Source organism: Notamacropus eugenii, chromosome X, assembly GCF_028372415.1.
Source record: "Notamacropus eugenii isolate mMacEug1 chromosome X, mMacEug1.pri_v2, whole genome shotgun sequence".
NCBI lineage: Eukaryota > Metazoa > Chordata > Mammalia > Diprotodontia > Macropodidae > Notamacropus > Notamacropus eugenii.
In genome coordinates, this window is record NC_092879.1 from 73135608 (window position 1) to 73155169 (window position 19562).

At 44.3% G+C, this 19562-nt stretch overlaps 2 long non-coding RNA genes across 3 annotated transcripts in view; both read left to right on the top strand.

The window, feature by feature from the left end:
- The window catches only part of LOC140515227 (uncharacterized), a 35293-nt gene extending 30133 nt beyond the window's left edge, over positions 1-5160 (top strand). For both annotated transcript variants that reach the window (XR_011970903.1, XR_011970904.1), the window contains exon 5: positions 4028-5160. This is a non-coding gene — a long non-coding RNA (uncharacterized lncRNA). The remainder of the gene's footprint in view (positions 1-4027) is intronic.
- Positions 5161-12886: 7726 nt separating this feature from the next.
- Positions 12887-18068, top strand: LOC140515659 (uncharacterized). Its single transcript, XR_011971123.1, has 3 exons — positions 12887-12942; positions 14354-14489; positions 16952-18068. It is a non-coding gene; the product is annotated as an uncharacterized lncRNA (long non-coding RNA).
- The last annotated feature ends 1494 nt before the right edge of the window (positions 18069-19562 follow it).

A 19562-nucleotide genomic window follows, 5' to 3' on the forward strand; every position in this document is an offset into this window, starting at 1 on the left:
AGTAAGGTCCCGAAATCCCGTATTTTATTGATTGTCCATCTCATTACCTGACATTATGCTCAGTTTTGCTGGGTAATTGATCCTTGGTTTTGTACCCAGCTCATTTGCCTTTAGGAATATCATATTTCAGTTCCTCTGACCTATTCATTAGAGGCTGCAAGGTCTTGTGTGATCCTGATTGTAGCTCCTCAAAATTTAAATTTTTGCTCTCTGGCTGCCTGCAGTATTTTCTCCTTCACTTGATAGTTCTGGAATTTGGCAATGATATGCCTTGGTGTTCTCAGTTTGGGATCCCTTTCAGGAGGTGATTGGTGGGTTCTTTCAATGACTATTTTGCCCTCTGCATCTAGGACCTCTGGGCAGTTTTCCTTGATGATTTATTGGAAGATATTGTTAAGGTCTTTTCCTCATCATGACTTTGTGGCAGCCCAATATTTCTTAGATTTTCTCTCCTGGATGCATTTTACAGGTCAGTTGTTTTTGCAATGAAATATTTTAGATTTTCTCTTATCTTTTCTTTCTTTAGATTCTGTTTGACTGATTCTTGATGTCTCGTAGAGTCATTAGCTTCTACTTGCCCCATTGTAATTTTTAACAAATTGATTTCATCAGTTAAATTTTTCATCTCATTTTCCATCTGTCTATTTGTTCTTTTTGAGCAGTTATTTTCTCCAGTGAGTTTTTGCACTTCCTTTTCCATTTGTCCAGTTTCCCCACTTAGGTTTTGTGCTTCCTTTTCCATTTGTCCAGTTTTCCCTTTAAATTCTTCCATGATTTGTTTTTCATATTTTTAAAAATCGTTGGCCAATTTTTCTTTTACTTCCCTAATTTGGCTTTTAAAATCCTTTTTGAGCTCTTCTAAGAATTCTCTTTTGGTGTGAGGCCACTTTATGATCCCTTCTGAAGTTTCAGATGGGAGTACAGTCTAAATTCTGACCTCTTTGGTATTTGTGTTTTGGTCCTTGTTCTGATAGAAAGATTCTCTAGTCTTATCTTTTCTGGTTTGCTTCTTGCTCATGATGATCTCTCCTGTCCTGACTTTTAAAGCAGAACTCTGCTTCTGGGGCACAGGGGGCTCTGTTCCACGGATCTTGTGTTTGGAACTTGAGACTTTGTGTATTGTGGCCTCTGGATCTTTCAACTAGAACCTAGTATGCTGTAGCTTACCTGGTGCTGAGCTGGTTGATATGCCAATGTAGAGGCCAGGTAAAGTCTTTCTGAGTTTCCCAGGAGTTACACTGGAGCTATCTGTGTGAAGTGTGGGGGAGGGGTGGTCTGACCACAAGAGGTCTCCTCTCCTGAGCACAGACAGGCTCAGTGTTTGGTGAACTCCATTTGCGCTAGTGTCTTCCCAATTAACCTGACTGTGCTGAGACAGGCCTGGGTTCCTGGTGTTGACAATTACAGGTTACACCCCTCTGGGTCTCAAGATCTCCTCCCAGTTTGCTGAAGTGGAGCTGTCTGTGACGGGTCTAGTCCTGTATTGGTCCCCTTCAGCCACAGAAAGAGGGAGCCGTCTTTGTGATTTTCCTAGTCTCAGGGGTTAAGAGACTGTTTACCCCTTTGGTTGATCTCACTGCTCCTGGGTTTTACCTGGGGAAATATTCTCTGAGTTTTTCTAGGTCCACAAGAGTAGCAAGATAGCAATTATCAATCATTCTGCCATCTTGACTCCCAGAAGTTCAAGTAGGTGACTTACAGATATTTAATCTTTTAGCTGACAGTCTCAGGAGCTGCTGCAGAAGTTTCCTGGGGTTCTGTGGTTCTCTCTCATTCAGTTCCACTGGATTCCCATCCTGGGCTGATATGTTTGAGATTCTGCAGTGCTACTGCTGCTTCAGAACTTCCAGGGCTTCCTGTTCTGCTTTACTATGGCAGGGTCTATGCTGGTAGAGCCTGTGCCCTGTATGCTGCTGCCCTTCCAGCCCTATGCAACAGATGCCTCCTGTCATCCTTCCAATCTCTCCTGGGTTCAAAATCTGCCACCTTCTGTCTTCTGTTGAATTCTGCCACTCTAAAATTTGGTCAGATTCTCTTTTTAGAGGTATCTGAAGGAGTTTTGTTCTTTTTTTTTAAATAAGATTTTAGCAAAAAGAATAGAGCAACTTATCACGAGAATAATGCATTATGATCAGGTAGGATTTATACCAGGAATGCAGAGCTGGTTCAATACTGGGAAAGCTGTTAGTATTATTGATCATATCAAGAAGAAAACTAACAGAAATCACATGATTATCTCAATAGATGCAGAAAAAGCTTTTGACAAAACACAACACCCATTCCTATTGAAAACACTGGAGAGCATAGAAATAAATGGAACCTTCCATAAAATAATAGCCAGTTTCTAACTAAAACTTTCAGCAAGCATTGTATGCAATGGGGATAAGCTAGATGTATTTCCAGTAAGATCATGGGTGAAACAAGGATGTCTGTTATCGCCACTATTATTAAATGTGATACTAGAAACGTTAGCTGTGTCTCTAAGAGAAGAAAAAAATTGAAGGAATTTGAAAAGGCAAAGAAGAAACTAAGTTATCACTCTTTGCAGATAGAAGAAGAAATCCCATTTAAAGCTGGGGTAGACACAGTAAAATATTTGGGAGTTTACCTGTCAAAAGAAACTCAGGGAATATATGAACACAACTACAAAACGCTTTTCGCACAAATAAGGTCACATATAAGTAAGTGGAAAAACATCAGTTGCTCGTGGGTAGACCAAGACAATATAATAAAAATGACAATTCTACCTAAAATAATTTACATATATAGTGCCACACCAATCAAACTATCAGATAATTATTTTCTAGAGCTACAAAAATAATATCAAAATTCATCTGGAAGAACAAAATGTCCAGAATATCAAGGGAACTAATGAAAAGAAATGCTAGGGAAGGTGGCCTAACTCTACCATATCTCAAATTGTATTATAAAGCAGCGATTATCAAAACAACTTGGTACTGGCTAAGAAACAGAAGGGTAGACCAGTGGAATAAGCTAGGTACTCAAGACACAATAGACAATGAATATAGAAATCTACTGTTTGACAAACACAAGGACCCCAGTTTCTGGGATGAGAACTCACTCTTCGACAAAAATTGCTGGAAAAACTGGATAAAAGTGTGGCAGAAACTAGGCATAGACCAATGCCTGACACCGTACACAAGAATAAAATCCAAATGGGTACACAATCTAGGTATAAAGATTGATACTATGGACAAATTGGTGGAGCAAGGAATAGTGTATTTATCAGATTCATGGAGAAGGGAAGAATTTTTGACTAAAGAAGAGATAGAAAGCATTATGAAGTGCAAGATGGATAATTTTGATTACATCTAACTGAAAAGTTTTTGCACAACCAAACCCAACGCAACCAAAATTAGGAGGGATGTAGAAAACTGGGAAAGAATTTTTACAGCTAATGTCAGTGATAAAGTCCTCATTTCTAGACTATATAGAGAACTGAGTGCCACAAACTTAAAAAAAATCATTTGTCATTTTAGTTTCTTTTACATTTATTTTGTTTTGTGAATTTTGAATAACAAATTTTTCATTTTAATTTTGACATGATGGGAAGCTCCTTCCACCTTGCATTTCATTTAAAGGTTTCTGGATGCTGCTTTTTCAGATCCATAGACAGGTAAAGGGAGTTCTCTTACTTGGCCTCCTTGGTCACCTGATCTAGCTGTACTAGATTTTTTCTTGTGGGATCAGGTGAAAACTGTCCTATATTCATCAAAATTTTGTTCTTTGAATTATCTTCAGGCAAGGATTACACATGGAATCTTTTCAGTCATTCAGCATCAGCTGATGGGAATTTTTAGAAAGTTTGAAAATGAGTTAATGTCTAGCTAATGATAATGGTTAAGTTGAATTTTCACAAGAAACAGCAATATTTTGAAAATTAAAGTTATGTTCCAAGTGTTGTTTTTCCTAATTTTGTGACATTGCTAACCTCTGAATCAGCTTTCCCATTACATTCATGTGTTTTTAATGATGACATGTTTCTCCTCTCATTCTTAAAATCCAGGAGTTTGTGCCAAAGCAGAGAAGAGCAGGATCCTGCAACCAATTATTGACATTGAAATGCAGAGTGAAGAATCCAATACCAGCCAGGCAGATGTGGAGGAGAGGGCTGGCCCTACTCAAGGCCAGATGGCAGAGAAGCAAGTACTAGGTATCTCCTCAAAAGGGAAAAATCCAGTAGCCCAGGCCACAGCTGCTGAGCCTGAGATCCAGGAGGAAGAGGAACCCCAAGGAGCTGCTGCACACCCTGGCCCAGCACCTAGGCAGAGGCCTTATGTGTTTTCTTACCATCCCGAAATCTTCATGGGGCCAAAGAAAAGCAGGAGAAAGTATGACCGTAAAGGCAGGCTGATTTGCAATGGTATCGATTTGGGTGATTGCCTGCAGGTTGATTGTGCTGGCTGCTTCTACCCATGCCCCAGATGCAGCTCCAGGAAATGTGGAGTCAAGTGCTGCTGGAATCGCAAGTGGGTTTACAATAAAGTGGAGGATGAGTCTGGCGAGCTGGTCAATGCCTTCCCCTTTGCCTTTCCTGAATAAGTCCTGGTGACACTTGGCTCCCTTTTCTTAAGAGGGATGAACTGGATTTTTAAAAATGAGTTTCAGGGCAGAGGCAAAGGATTGGCATGGTCCTAGTGACACCTGATCATTCCAGCATCTGCAAACAACAACATCCCCCCTCAAATGATTCCATCATTTTAGGATTTTCTTTGTGCATGGAAAAGAGAATATCAGTCCTGCCCTATTATCTTTGCACCTTCAGTTATCACCTCAGCTAGTTCAGAAGTGTCTTTAGATTTTGGGAAAAGAAAGGAGCCTGAGTCCCTAAAGCCAGGAGTTTACTACTTTTCATGTTGTCATTAGTGCTTGATGGTTAAAAAAACAAAAAAAAAAAACCAACTTAAGTGTTAACTGCTACTGGATGGGATAAAGTCATATCCACCATATGGTGGCAGATATTTGCTTGTGACAGTTTTATTTGTCGTTATCTTGTATTTTGGATTTTTCTGACTTCTCCAATTTAATCTTTCTTGTTGAGTGATAACACATAATTTGTTACACTGTTCTGATGTCTTCATAGACAAAACGGATAAGTATTGTTCGAGTAATAGCATTTAAAGACAAAACAAACCATTTATGAACTCAAAGCTTATTTTTAATGTTAAAGAATTCCCTTCAGTTCAGAATCCAAGCATGACTCTAGACCACCATATTCAAAGGGGTACACCTGTCCAGGTAGGCACACCAATAGGGCAAAGGTAAGAAAGATACCCCAACAAGACTCTAAAAGGAGTCCCAGTGAGTGATATGTGACTGAAAATGAGTGAACAAAAAATAGGGGCATTCAGATGGGGCAGTGGATAAAACTCTGGGGCTGGTGTCAGGAAGACTCATCTTTCTGGATCCAAATTAGGCCTCAGATTCTTCCTAGCTGTGTGCCCTGTTCAAGTCACTTCACCTTGCTCACCTCAGTTTCCTCATCTATACAATGGGCTTGGGATGGAAATGGCAAACCACTTCATTATCTTTGCTAAGAACATCTCAGATGGGGTCACAAAGAGTGAGACATGACTGAAAGGTAAAAAAAATGAAAAACAAACAGGAAACATGCATGTCTGGAGGTGAAGCAGTCCCACCTGACCTAGAGGGCAGCATGAGACTTGACCATCCAGCCACAGCATGGGGTAAGAAAGACTTGCCACAACCAGGAGAACCCTCCTCATTCAAACTATGCTTCTCAGGGAGGGGCTCCAAGACTATATCACATTTTCCCTTAGTTGCTTGCAGAGGCCCAGGGGAGGGATGAAATTTGAATTATTAATGGTTAGCAAATTCTGCTGCCTTCAGGCAGAGTGGTTGTTTGGGAGCCCTCCTATCTTCCTTTCCTGGCTTTTATACAGTGTCTGCCAGAATCATTGGAGACAGGACCATGATGGGCGTCTCTGATATACTCCTACATACAGCCTCCTGGAGGAGAGCCTTGGGCAGCACCATCCTTGGCCCCCAATATTATTATTATTTTTGTCTCTAGTTATGTCTTTTAGCTCCAGATTTCAGAGACTGGCAAGGCAGCCAGGTTAGTTCACATCCCTTTCTACTTCCAGTGACCTGGCTCCTCATGCTGCTTAACCCCAAAAGCTTTCCCATCTTTGGGTGGTAACACTGTGTGTTGGGAAACACCTTGCCAAGGACTCAGCAGATGTCTGTGGCGTAGTTCTCTAAAAGTCTGGCCACATACTCTCTATCACCTCTTTCTAGCCCTGGGTTCACCATAAGAAGGAATGTGTAAAGTCGACTGAAGTAGCACTTACGGAGGAACCCTGGTCAGATGGGATGGCTCAGCCTGGAAACATTCCCTTACGTACAGCAGGTTGTACCATTGTATGGTAACATGTAAGTGCTGGAGAACATCTCAGGGTAGCTAGAGAACCAGAGAACATAAAAATGGGAGGAATCTTAGAGAGTGTAGTTCATCAAAGAACATAGAATGCTAGAATTGGAAAGAACGTTAGAATATTAGCAAGTGTTAACAGATTTTAGAGCTGGGGAGGACCTTAAAACGTACCATGTCAGAGCTGGAAGGGAACTTAGAACACACCATTAATTTCAAACATGGAATGTTAGAAATGAGAGGAACTGGAGAACACAGAAAGTTAAAACTAGGAACAGAACGGCGAATGTCAGATGTGGGAAAGACCTCAAAGCAAAAGGGTATTAGAATTTTCAGGGGAACTTTAGAACAGAGGATATGAGAACTGGATCTTAGAACACAGAACATTTGAGATCAAGTCCAAGCCTCTCATTTCCCAGCCAAATCAGCTTAATTCCTTCCAGATGCCAGTTCTTTAGATGGCGTTGCCCCTTTGGACTGATTGAAGGACACAGGGATTTGGGTCTCTTCTTGCCTGTCCTCCCAATTCAGGGTGTTTGCTGTCAATTTAGGACTGTTGTCAGAGTTTAGCTGGCAATGCAGTGGTGGGAGGATTTTCCTGCTTGAAAGTGGAAATGCTGGTGACACCTTGGAAATCTGACTGCATTTTCTTACTTAAAGGAGGGAGATTTCAAAATTCTTAGGCACTCAGTTTTCAGACGCCCCTGATGGCCATGGAAATTCTTATAGACAACCCAAGTTCTTCTTTCATCCAAGAGTGGAAGAACAGCTCATCACTGCCCCATGTATGTATTGCCATAGTTTATTAATGTGGTCCCGGGCAAAACTGCAAAATTCTCCGTCTTGTTCCCCCAACCCACTTCTCCCAGAAACACTTTGCCATAGTGCTAGGGTCTTCTCTGCAAAGAGCACAGGAGTAGAATTTTGAAAAACCGGATTCTACCAATTGAGCCATCAACTTTCTAGTTGACCTAGGGCAAGTGCTTTGCAGGCAGAGGTTTCTTTCTCTGTTATATGAGTGGGGTGGCATGTATCTATAAAATTCTTTCTAGGTTTAACATTCTATTTTGATGAAACGTACGCATTTATATAGCACTTTAATGCTTGCAAAACACCTTACAAATATCTCATTTTATCCTCACAACATCCCTGGCAGGTGGGTGCTTTTACTCCCCATCTGAAAATTGAGGAAACTAAGACAAACAGGGGTTAAATGACTTTCTCAGGGCCACACAGTTAGTATGTGGCTGAGGCTAGATTTGAACTCAGGTCTTCGTAATTCCAGGCCAAAAACTTGATCCACTTCAACTTGTTGCCTCGTTCTGACTCTCTTGTAGTTGTGCTCTATTTTCTTAATAGTAGCACTCTTTTTGATGACCAAAAACTGGAAATCAAGGGGATGCCCATCAATTGTGGAATGGCTGAGTAAATTAAGGTATATGAATGTAATGGAATACTGTTGTGCTATAAGAATAGATGAACAGGAAGACTTCGGAGAGGCCTGGAAAGACTTGTATGGTCTGGTGCTGAACGAGGGGAGCAGAGCCAGGAGAACTTTGTGCACAGCAGCGACCACAGTGTGCAAGAGTTTTTCCTGGTGGACTTGGGAGCTTCATTGCAATGCAAGGACGTAAAAAAAATTCCCAGTCGTCTTTGGGGGCAAGATGTTTTTCATATCCAGAGAGGATACTATGGAATTCAATTGCAGAATGTAGTGAATCATTTTCTTTTGTATTGGGTTTTGGTTTGTTGTATGGTTTCTCCCACTGATTTCAATTCTGTGCAGCACGACTGTGGTGAGAATATATTTAATAGAAATGTACGTATGGAACCTATGTAGAGTTGTATGCCTTCTCAGAGAGAGAGAGGGGTAGGGTGGAGGGGAGGGAGGGAAAAAGAAATCTAAGTTGTGTGGTAGTGATTGTGAAGCACTGAAAATAAATAAAATTAATAAAATTTTTTAAAAAGTTTTCCTGTTTTTTTCTTTTTGTGTCACCTTCATTTGCAAATATATCCCTTTTTCTCTGTTCAGAAAGTCATCCTTTTTAGCAAAGTGATCAAAAGAAACTTTAACAAAGCAAAAATAAGCCATATATACAGTGAGTTAGAAAGTATATGTGGTGTTCCACACACAGTCTCCCATCTCTGCAGTGAAAGAAGGTGATTTTCTCATCTCTTCTCTTGCAGCCATGCATATGAGTTTAAGTTTGGTTTTGTTTTCTCCTCAAGTACCTAGTGGTAGTTTTTGTGCATTTTGTTTTTCTGGTTCTACTTACTTTGCATCAGGTCATATGCCTTCCCATTCTTCTCAGTAGTTTCTTAGGTGTATTGGTTCTTTATCTACAGTCTATTTCCAAAGCCTTGTTTAGCTCTCATATTCCATATTTTAAATTTTACTTGCTGCTGTAAAATCCTATGTACTGTTTTCCAAGGTCCACCTCCTTTTGACATCCTATGTTCTAAGATTCTTCCTAGTTATAAAAGTCTTATTTCTAGGGTCTCAGTTCCAGTAAAGTCCCAGTAAAGTTAACATCCTAGACCTGCCCCTTGCTACCTTGGGCAGGCCATTCCTCTGTTTGGAACTCAATTGCCTCCTCTCTAAATATAAGGGGATAGGACTAGATCTCGCAAGTTATTTCTAGCTCTAACATTTTATGAATCTACGTACAATGGTTAGGAATCACCAAAAGGCTGATTTGGGCTTGATGTAAGGAAAACCTTTCTGACAATTAAGGCCATCCAAAAGTGGAACAAGTACTACCTTTAGAAGGGTACTGAGTCTGTCCTTAAGATCAGAGGTCTCAGGACCAGGAGCTGGTGGCAGACCCAAGCTTTGGAATCAACTGCAGAGAGGTTGCAGGATCCTTTTGTCAGGGTCATCGCACAGGGGGCTTCATGCTTTCAATAGCACTTGAACTTGGCCAGGTCCAAGGGCTGTCTGGATCTTAGTTATACCGGTGCTCTTGCTGGGGTCTGGCTTTACCTTGCCTTCCCCACCCTCTTCCCTCTCTCCAGACACACAAACCAAGCACACATCACAGAGATTTGGCAGAGGCCCACACAAAGCCAATCTTTATTGGTCTTATTACCACATGCATAAAGTGTCAGCAGTTTGGGAGATGATGGTGGATATATGTTGCTCACAAATGTAGTTCACACACAGGTCTTGAAAAGCTGCTCTCTTTCCTCTGACTGAGGGGAGCTTGTTTAACAACCATTCAACAGGTACCTTTTGGGGTCCACATCAAGGCAAGCAGAACCCACAGCACTGGGTAAGACACACTTGCTCACACTTAGCAAACCGTGTACAGTGGGTAGATATAGGCAGCAACATCTATTGATTAAATGCAAAGGTTTTCGATCCCACATGATGCAGGATGGCGTTTTAAACATTAGCTTGAGAATAACGTGGATCAGTCACGTAATAGCTTGAAGCGTTTGCAGATTCACAAGTTTGAAGTCCACGAGGGTTGTCTCTGGACAGGCAACCACCCCGACTGAAACCTAGGCTGGCCTGGGCTCACCACTGTCAGAAAGTGGAACCTTCTCAGCAGAAGGTACCAATGTGCTGGTGCCCAGGTCAGGCTGGTAGGGGCAAGGAGTGCGTGTCCTCTCAGTCTTGGTGCGTAGAGAGAGCAGGGAAATTAGGGAGAAGTGAGGGCTTCCAAAGAACTGCAGGAGGACAGTTCGCACCACTCTTTCCTACTTGTAGACCAAGCCAGCTTGGAAATTCTCCATGCAAAGAAAGAACATATTTGGGGGAAGGGGGGAAGGAAAGACTGGTTTTGATTGACAGTGGTGGAGAGTCTGGTGGAGTGGGAATGAGTGTGTGTCAAAGCATCTGTTCCCCCCAACTGTTGCTAAGCTTACTTCCCTCTCCAAAGCTCTGACAGATTTTTGAGCCACCCTCCCACAAGTCAAAAAGGTATCTTTACCACTTGCTAGCTCCAGGTCTCGTTGTCCAATCCATTCAGAGATGTGATAGTGTGTGTGTGTGTGTGTGTGTGTGTGTGTGTGTGTGCGTGCGCGCGTGTGTGTGTGATCAAATGGGTTCGGTGAAGTCCAGAAAGAACACCTGGAAAAGAGCGTGACCCTATATTCCTGCCACTGGCTTTGTCACCAACTTTTGCTCCTGTGGCACTTTCTGCTTTGGACCCCAGTCCTCCTCTGTAACAATGGAGCTCAGAGGACTTCCCAGTGTTCACCTGATGAGTATCAGATTAGCAGCAGACTGTTAAGTGCCAGGCAAATGGGAATGTAGACCCCTCACTCCCACAGCGCTCTTGGGCTCTACTCCGTTTTCTAATTGTAACATGAAAGGGTAAAAGGACTAGGTGACTTCTAAAATCCTTTAGACTGCTCTGAGGCCAGCTTTCAACTCTACCCTCTCCCTCTTCCCATTCCATATCAAGCTACTGCTCAGAAACTAACCTTGGCTTCTTTCATCAGAACAGCCCCGACCCTTTCATGTTCTCACATCATGCTGCTCCTAGTCAAACGTATCTCCTTTATCCCACTCAGCTTCATGGCACCTTCTAAGTGAAAAACTTTGTGCTTGGTGTTGCGGGCGCCCTATCTCAAGGAGCTCACATTCTAGTTGGAAGGGGTAAGACAAAACACAGATAACTAATAGAAGTTAGAATATACTGTGTATGTGGATGTGAATCAAGTGCTATGAGATCACTTCTGGCTGGTTGGTTGTGAGGGTGAAGGGGAAGATTCTTGGACAACCTGGTTTGAAGGATCAGTAAGATTCTAGCCCAGAGGTGGCCCAGTGAAGATGTAGACGGATTGTTTTTTTTCCTGCCTTTTAGACAATGGATCCCAAGCAATTTGAATGGGTCAGGTGGTTTTGCAAAGGATCATGGGAATTAGAGATATCATCTAGTCCCACACACTCATTTTATAATTTATTTTATTTTTTACAGTCTTTTTTAGTTGTATCAAATTATTTTATTTGTTTTCGGAGTTCTACAATCACTTCTATATATCTTAGATTTTTTCCCCTTCCTCCCCCTCCATTTCCCCTCCCTCCCCACTCCATCCCTGGGACGACTTTCAGTTTTGTAAGTTCTTCACATGCATTCCTATTGAATACATTTTCACCTTAGTCATCTCGCATAGAAGAATTAAAATGAATGGTAGATATCAGAAAACAAAACATAATACAAAAGAAGACGGTTTGCTTCATTCTGAGATCAAATTCCATAGTTCTTTCTCTGGATGTGGAAGGCATTTTGCCTCAAGAGTGTGTTGGCAATTTTTAAAGTCCTTACATTGCAATGAAGCACTGTCTACTAGAAAAAGCGCTCGCACACTGTGGTTGTTGCTGTGTACAAAGTTCTCCTGGTTCTGCTCCTTTCCCTCAGCATCAGTTCATATAAATCCTTCCAGGCCTCTCTGAAGTCTTCCTGTTCATCATTTCTTATAGCACAGTAGCATTGCATTCCATTCATTAACCACAATTTGTTCATCCATTCCCCACCTCACCCTCATTTTACAGATGAAGAAAATGTGTCACAGGGAGGTGAAGGAACTTGGCCAAAGTCCACAGGCAGGAGATGGGAACAGTCCAATTCCCTAGGCCAAGGAGAGAGAGGGAAGGCATGGAAATTGCTCAGAGAACCCTAGAAGTCTACTTTCTTTTAACACTTTAAGGGTTTTTCTGTTTTTGCAAATTTGCATCATTCCAATATATATATATATAAACCATTTTTACTAAAAAATCTGATGCCCATTAAATCTCACAATTTATTGCAAATTTGTGGTGTTTTCTTGCATTGAAATTTTGATGACACAGTATTGTGTCCTGTAATCATGTAGTATAATATTATAAACAAGTCATCCCATCCACATGTTCCTTTGGATGTCTGCTGGACTTCTGAAAAAGTGCAATGCCCTCACCTGCCGGCACTTGCTTGTTAGTACTTGTAGGTGGACATTTTGCATGTGTGTATAATTAAAAACTGATGTAATCACTATGAGTTTAATTCTGTTAGACAGATGAATGATGTGTGAATGGTTTTTGAAAACTGTCTTTTCTTTCCTTATGCTTCACCTGGCTTTTTATATTTTATTTAATGCCCCCCAAGTGGCCCTGAGGATACTACCATCCACTTGGGTCTTTCCAGGCTCCCCGGAGGTAGTCTCACCGTCTTTGGGAAAGGGATTGATGACCTTAAGCCTGACCTTGAGCAAGTCCCTCCCCCTCCCTGGGCCTCAGTTTCCTCCCCTGTAAGAGGAGGCAGCTTTGCTAGAAGACCTTCCTCTTCCAGCCCCAACTCCATCTTGCCTCTGCTAGTGACAGAGCAGTGCCTCCAGCTGCCCTCCCTCCCCGAGGTGCCCTTCCAGCCTGCCCACCCCTCCCCCTCTCTCCCCATCACTGACCTCCCCCATCCCCTCTCTGCCCCTCCCCCCTCTCCTCCCCTCCACTGCATCCTGCCATCCCTAGGGGGCAGAGCAGGCTTCTTCCTTTCTGTGCTTGGGAGCCGTCGAGGCAGGGATTCTCTGAGGGTCTCCTGGGAGAGGTAGGCCTCGTTTCTCATCCTTCCCAGTCCTGGGGTGGGGGGGTGGGCAATGGAATGGGTTCTGGGAGGGTGAGAGGCCATGGTCTGCGGGGAACCTCGTTTTTCACCCTTCGCCTTCATGGAGGGGCAATGTGAGGAGATCTGGGGGGATGAGGGGTGGGGATCTGGGGGGCCGAGTCCCGGTAGGCCTCGTTTCTCATCATTTTCCCTCCCGTGTGGGAGGCCGAGAGGTGGGTCTCTGAGGGGGGCCGAGCCCCGTTGGGCTCATTCTCATCTTTCTCCGTAATTTGAGTGAGAGGGCAATAGGAAGTGCCCTGGGGGGTTGGGGGGGGTCAGGGTTGCTGAGGGTCGGGTCTGGGGAGGCCAAGGGATGGTAGGCCTCCTTAATCATCCTCCTTAATCCTCTGGGGTGGGGGGTTGAGGGGCGGGGCCTGTGGGAGGGGCCAAGCCCTGTTGGGTCTCGTTTCTCATCTTTCTCCATCTCTTGGGTGGGGGGGGGGGGCAATGAGAGGTGCCCTGGGGGGTTGGGGTAGGGTCTGGGAGGACCGAACCCCAGTAGGCCTCAATTTCCATTCTACTCCATCCTTTGTGGGGCAGTCGAGGGATGGGGCCTGGGGCCGAGGGGCGGGGCCTGAGCGCCGAGGGGCGGGGTCTGGGTTTGCTGATCCCCAGAGGGAGCTTCTGGAGCCCTAAAGCCTCCCTGGCTGTGTTTTCTCCCAGCCCTGAGTGTGAGCTGCCCCCGTGGGTCCCTCAGGTCTGGCAAGGCCTTTACCACATACACAACTAAGCCCTTGGCTTACCATGAATAATGGAGAGGGGAGGTTTCTACAGGGCATTAGATTTGTATGATGTAATATAACTGATGGTTATCTGATGAGGGAATTTTGTTCTGAGGTGACTCATGGAGACATAAGTCAAGAAGTCATTAATTAATGAAGAGCCTGGATTAGCCCAGAGCTCCCAAAGATAAGAATTAAATAGGTCAAGTGGCAGACCACATGGTGACCCAGAGGAGAGGGACCACACTACCAGCTCCCACCACGTATCCAGAAGAGGGCCCATCTGTCCCGGGCAGGACTTGGCCAGTTTTAAAAAATTGAAACGCGTCCTGGCAGAGATCCTCCTTGTCCTTCTTGCCTCTGCCACCTCCTGACTCACTGCTTACATGGCCTCTTGTTCAGAAACCAGGGGATGAGTGGGCCAAGCATCCAGCCCTGAAGGTGGGCCATGACTTGGATACAGGTGAATGGGGGAGATGCCCAGGCCTCCAAAAAGGGAGTTGCCTGCATACAGAAGGCTAAGCTGCACTGACTTGCAGAAAATGTCACCCAAACGACCAAGTCTACTTCCTTGCTCCCAGTTTTTTCACTTGTATTTGCGTTTCTCAGTCAAAATTCTGTTTGGTACCCAGGTCCTGGTGAAAAACCATTCCTTCTTCCCATTCAGAGAGGCCTCTTTCTGGGTAGTCACCGACACGTCAAGTGGCTGCCCCTTCTGTGAGTCTAACAGTGAAGCAGCAGCACCACAGGGACTCCTGAGTGGCCTCAGTAAGTTGGGGGGTGAGACACCACCTTTCCCTTCCTTGACCTGTAACTCCTCACTATAAAAACCCCAGTTAATTCTTAGTGGGAAAGGAAACACTTGGCTCAGGGCAGTGCTCTCCTCTCTTGTTCTGCCCATGTTTACAGAGATGTGCTGGATTTCCATACACATGAATGGACACAGTCTTCTTTCTGGTTCATTCCCTTCTGCTTGCCCCCAAACCCCCAGGTATCCCTTCTGCTACAAAGAAAGTCTTCCCTTGCCCCTTATCCCTTGCCCCTTGCATCCTCCCAAGAGATCATGGTATTTTCCCATGCCTCTTGTTGCCAAGCCTAGAGGCCTGTATTGGGCTACCCGAGTCTTCCTTACCTCACCTCCCGAGGTCTTCGGCTGGCCACGCCGGATGCACGTATGAGAGAAAGGACGTTCCAGAGTCAAACAGGGGTTGAGCTTTATTACAGGGTTTCGGTTACAAGTACAGGGAGTCTTCTTTCTTAGGACGAAGAGGGGGAGATTTCCTAAGGAGGCTAAGCTTAAGGGATTGGAAGTAGAAGTACAAGCGGGGAGAGAGGGGGAGGGGAGAGAGAAAAGAAAAGAAGCGGAGCCCTACTTTTCTCTTTGGCTCCACACGTGCTAAGAGAGCTTTTAGGCTTCCTCAATCCTACTTAATCTTCAGCCACACCGTTTGCATCTCAATACCATGCTGTTAGGTAACTAGGTGTGCTCCAATCCGGGACGACCTCGAGGGCAGGGAGACTCCACCCATCAGGTATCTCCGGGGGAGAGGCGGAAATACCCGAGCTAGCCGAGCTAGCTCGGTCTGACCTTCTCGAACCCCCGCTGTTCATGGAGGGCCTCGTAAGACTCTAAGATTTAGAAGTCCCACTTTTACCCGCCCGAGACTGTCCACACGGATTTGAGCTTCCAGTCCCAACATCTTGTCAGTCTACACTGGCTGCTCCCCTTGTCTCACTGCCCACTCAGTCCTCACTTCCGTACCCTGTCTCTAGGTGCACTGCTTGGATGAGATCTCAGATCCAGTGCATTCATCCAAACAGCACAGTGTATCCTTTCTCTGAGCTCCATCTTCCCATCTTTTTTTTTTTAAATAGCCGTAATGCATAAGTTATTCTTTAAAAGGGGGATAGCACCCTACCGCAATCATTTCATGAGACAGATGTAGTACCAGTACAAAACCAGGGAAGAGTGAAACCCAGGAAAAGAATTATAAACCAATATAATTAATGCATTTTTAATGATTATTCAAAAATTTTAGATAAAATCTTGTTCAGTGTACTGCAGATACTTAGACAAGAAATCATTCATTAGACCAACTGAATTCATACAAATGATGCAAGGATTGTTCAACACTATGGGGACAATCAATGTAATTAATCATATTAAAAACAAAGCTATCAAAATTGACATGATTATCTCAATAGATACAGAAAATACCTTGACAAAGTACAAAACTCATTTATGCTAAAAAAAAAAAAAAGCCCTACACAATATATTCAAAGATCTTTTGATATTATGATTGAAATTAATACTTCATATTGCTCTGAATATAATAAAAATATTATAACATTATGACCTTTTGAATATTATGAGGAGCATCAATAAAGCAAAAGAAAAAATAATATTCAGTTGGGATACACAAACATTATTTTTTATTTTTTTATAAAGTATTTATTTGTTTTCAGTGTTCTACAATCACTTCCATATGACTTAGATTTTTCCCCCTCTCTCCCCCCCTCCCTGAGACGGCATACAATTTTATATAGGTTCTACAATACATTTTCACCTTAGTCATGTTACATAGAAGAATTAAAATGTATAGCCATCTCCCCATCTTTAGAAAGGCTCTTAAGAGGAAGGTGAAAGCCCCCCAAAGGTTAGGTCAGGGAATGGGGTAGAAAAGAAGGAGCAGGAGCTGGGGTAACAGTGTTTGACAAAATGAGGAGAATGACCTGGGGCTCAGGAGATGATCTCAGTCCCACAGCCTGGTGAGCCTCCCTCCCTCCTTTGCCCCAGAGAAAGCAGGTCCAGTTCTGAGGCTGAAGGTATGAACTGAGTGCTGCTTGTAAAAGACCACCGATGGAGGGCAACCCCGAGGCCATAGAGCTGGGCAACAGGAAGCAGGCTGGGAGGACAGGCTGCCAACACCCAGGGCTGCCCAGGGCTGTGAATTGGATGACCCAGGATGTGGAGCCAGGACAACAGGAGCAAGGACAGACCCAAAGCAAGAGGGCATTTGCAGAGTGGGTCCCCAGTGGTTGGGGGGACGTTTTCAAAGCACAAGGAGGCAGGGAGGTGGTGGCCACAATGTCCTCCTCTCGAGAGACACGAACTCCATGGGGTCCTGCTTTGACTGGGCACCAAGTGGTCTGGCTTTCTGGTGCCAAGCAGAGCATAGCAGCCTTCTGCTCTAGACATCTTCCCCCTATTTTGTGCTCTTATCCCCCAGGTCCAGTTGGAACCACTTAGAGGAGAGACCTTAAGACAGCAAGTCCAAAGTGGAGTGGAGGATCTGCCAGCATGAGTACCAAGGACAAGGGCAAAACGTCAAAAGGCCGAGGGGAAAAGTCCACTGCCAATCAAGAGGGAGCTGCGGCAGGGGATGCGTCTCCCATAAAAGTTCATCAGATGGAAGAGAAGCAAATAGAAACGGTGATACAGCAATTAATGGCCCTAAATATTAGAAAGCGTGCCCCCCAGGGAGCAGAGGTCATAGCAAAAGGTGGGGAGGAAGCAGTAGCTGAGGCAGCTGGTGGGAGCCCTAGCTCCCCCACTGCCCAGGGGCCTGACTCATCCAGAGGGAATGCCAGAGGGAGAAAAGACAAGAGAAAATATGACGGGAAAGGCAGGCTCCTTAGTAATGGTTTAGACCTGTGTGACTGCCTCAACGAAGGGTGCCCTGGCTGCTTCTCCCCATGCCCCAAGTGCACCTCCAAGAAATGCAGGATCAAGTGTCGCTGCAACCGGCGCTGGGTCTATAGGAAGAACGACAATGAATCTGACGACCCGGTCAGCACCAATCCATTTTCCTATACCAAGTAAGGCCGACCCGGCACCCACAGGGCACACTTGCCCCCTTTTCTTGGAGGGAGCCCAAGTGGCTACTTTCTTAGTGATCTGTAGGGCAAAACTGGGCAAAGAGCTGACCTGGCCCTAGTGTGCAGTGAGCCTTCCAGTGCTGGGCTCCAACAAACTTCCCCCTGCTCAGGACTGCTCTCACAATGCTCACCTTCCACCGTGCATAGGAAGGATAAGGCATGCCTCCCCTCTCATCCTCCCTAGAGCCAGTTTAGTTTCTAAAGCTAGGGGCTGCCTCTGTTTCTTGTTGCAAATAGCTCCTGAAGGTTAACAAACAAAGAAACTCAACCTGGTCTGGGTGCTGGTTTTTTGCCAAGTTTGTGCTTTGGGATCTTTCTGTCTTTTTTTCTCTCATTTGTTTGGTCTTTCATGTTGAGTTCTAGTTGCTGAATTGTTCAGCTATTGAGATGTTTCAGAGATGAAATGGATAAAGCTTGTTTAGATAGCAGTATTTAAAGAACAAAATAAAAGCGATTTACACATCCAAAGTTGGTTTTTAATCTCTAAGAATTCCCTTTCACTCAGAATCCAAGGAGTGCTACGGTCAGCCATATCCAAAGGGTACCCCTGCATGGGCAAGTAGGTCCTCCTCACCAAGTGGGTGAAGGTAAGTATGATCCACATCTGGAGGGCAGGTGTGCCTGCCTCACTAGAAGGGCAGCATGAAACTTGACCCTCCAGCCAGAACGAGGGGAAGGAAGGACTTCCCACAACCAGAACCTCCCCATTCAAGCTTTGCCTCCCAGGGAGGGGCTCTAAGGCTACATCACCTGTTCTGGTAACTGCTTGCAGAGAGCCAGGGCACAGATGGAAATGGAGTTTTCAGTGGTTAGCAGATTCAGCTGCCTTCATGGGGACTCACTAGTTCTTTTGTACCCTTTCCTTCCCCTCATGTTTTGTTTCTGTCAGCATAATTAGAGACATGACTGTAATGGTGCCCTCTGACACACAAAGCCTCCTGAAGCAGAACCCTCCATCCTTGGCCTTTCATCCTGTGTCATTTCCATTCCTGGTCACCTCATGGGGTAGGGGCTCCTGGACACTTGCCTAGACACATGCAGTTCCACTGGGACTATTTTTCTTGACCATCTTGGGTTCCCAGGTAAAGTTTTAGTCCAGAATCACCAATCCAACATAGTATGTGTCCTGTAAAATCCAATGGGAATAACAGACTGACCTGTGCCCAGCAGGTCAGGACATCCATTTCCAGGAAGAAAATAATACAGGACTTAAGGGGGTGTCAGGAAAATCCCACAAACAGGTTTCATTTTGAAAAATTAATTTATTTGTTTTCAGTTTTCTAAAATCACTTCAGTATATCTTAGATTTTTTTCCCTCCCCTCCTGCACTTTCTTCTTTTCCTTCCCTACCTTCCCCCTCCTTCCCGGAGACAGTGTGAGATCTTATATAGGTTCTACACATATATTCTTATTAAATACATTTTTACCTTATTCAAATTGCATAGAAGAATTAAAATGAATGGAAGAAACCATGGAAACAAAACAAAACAAAAAAAACAGCACAAGAGAAAATGATCTGCTACATTCTGTGATCCAGTTCCATAGCTCTTTCTCTGGATGTGGAAGACATTTTGCCTCAAGTGTCCATTGAGAATTTTTTTAGGTCCTTGCCTTGCTGTGAAGGGCTAAGACTACCAGAAAAATTCCTCGCACACTGTGGTTTTTGTTGTGTACTACGTTTTGGTTCTGCTCCTTTCACTCAGCATTAGTTCATATAGGTCCTTCCAGGCCTCTCTGAAGTCTTCATCATTCTCATAGCACAATAGTATTCCATTACATTCATACACCACAACTTGTTCAGCCATTCCCCAATGGATGGGCATCCCCTTTATTTCCAGTTCTTGGTCACCACAAAGAGAGCTGCTATAAACGTTTTTGTACATGTGGGACCTTTTCCTATTTTTATGATCTGTTTGGGATACAGTCCTAGAAGTGATATTGGTGGGTCATAAGCTATGCACA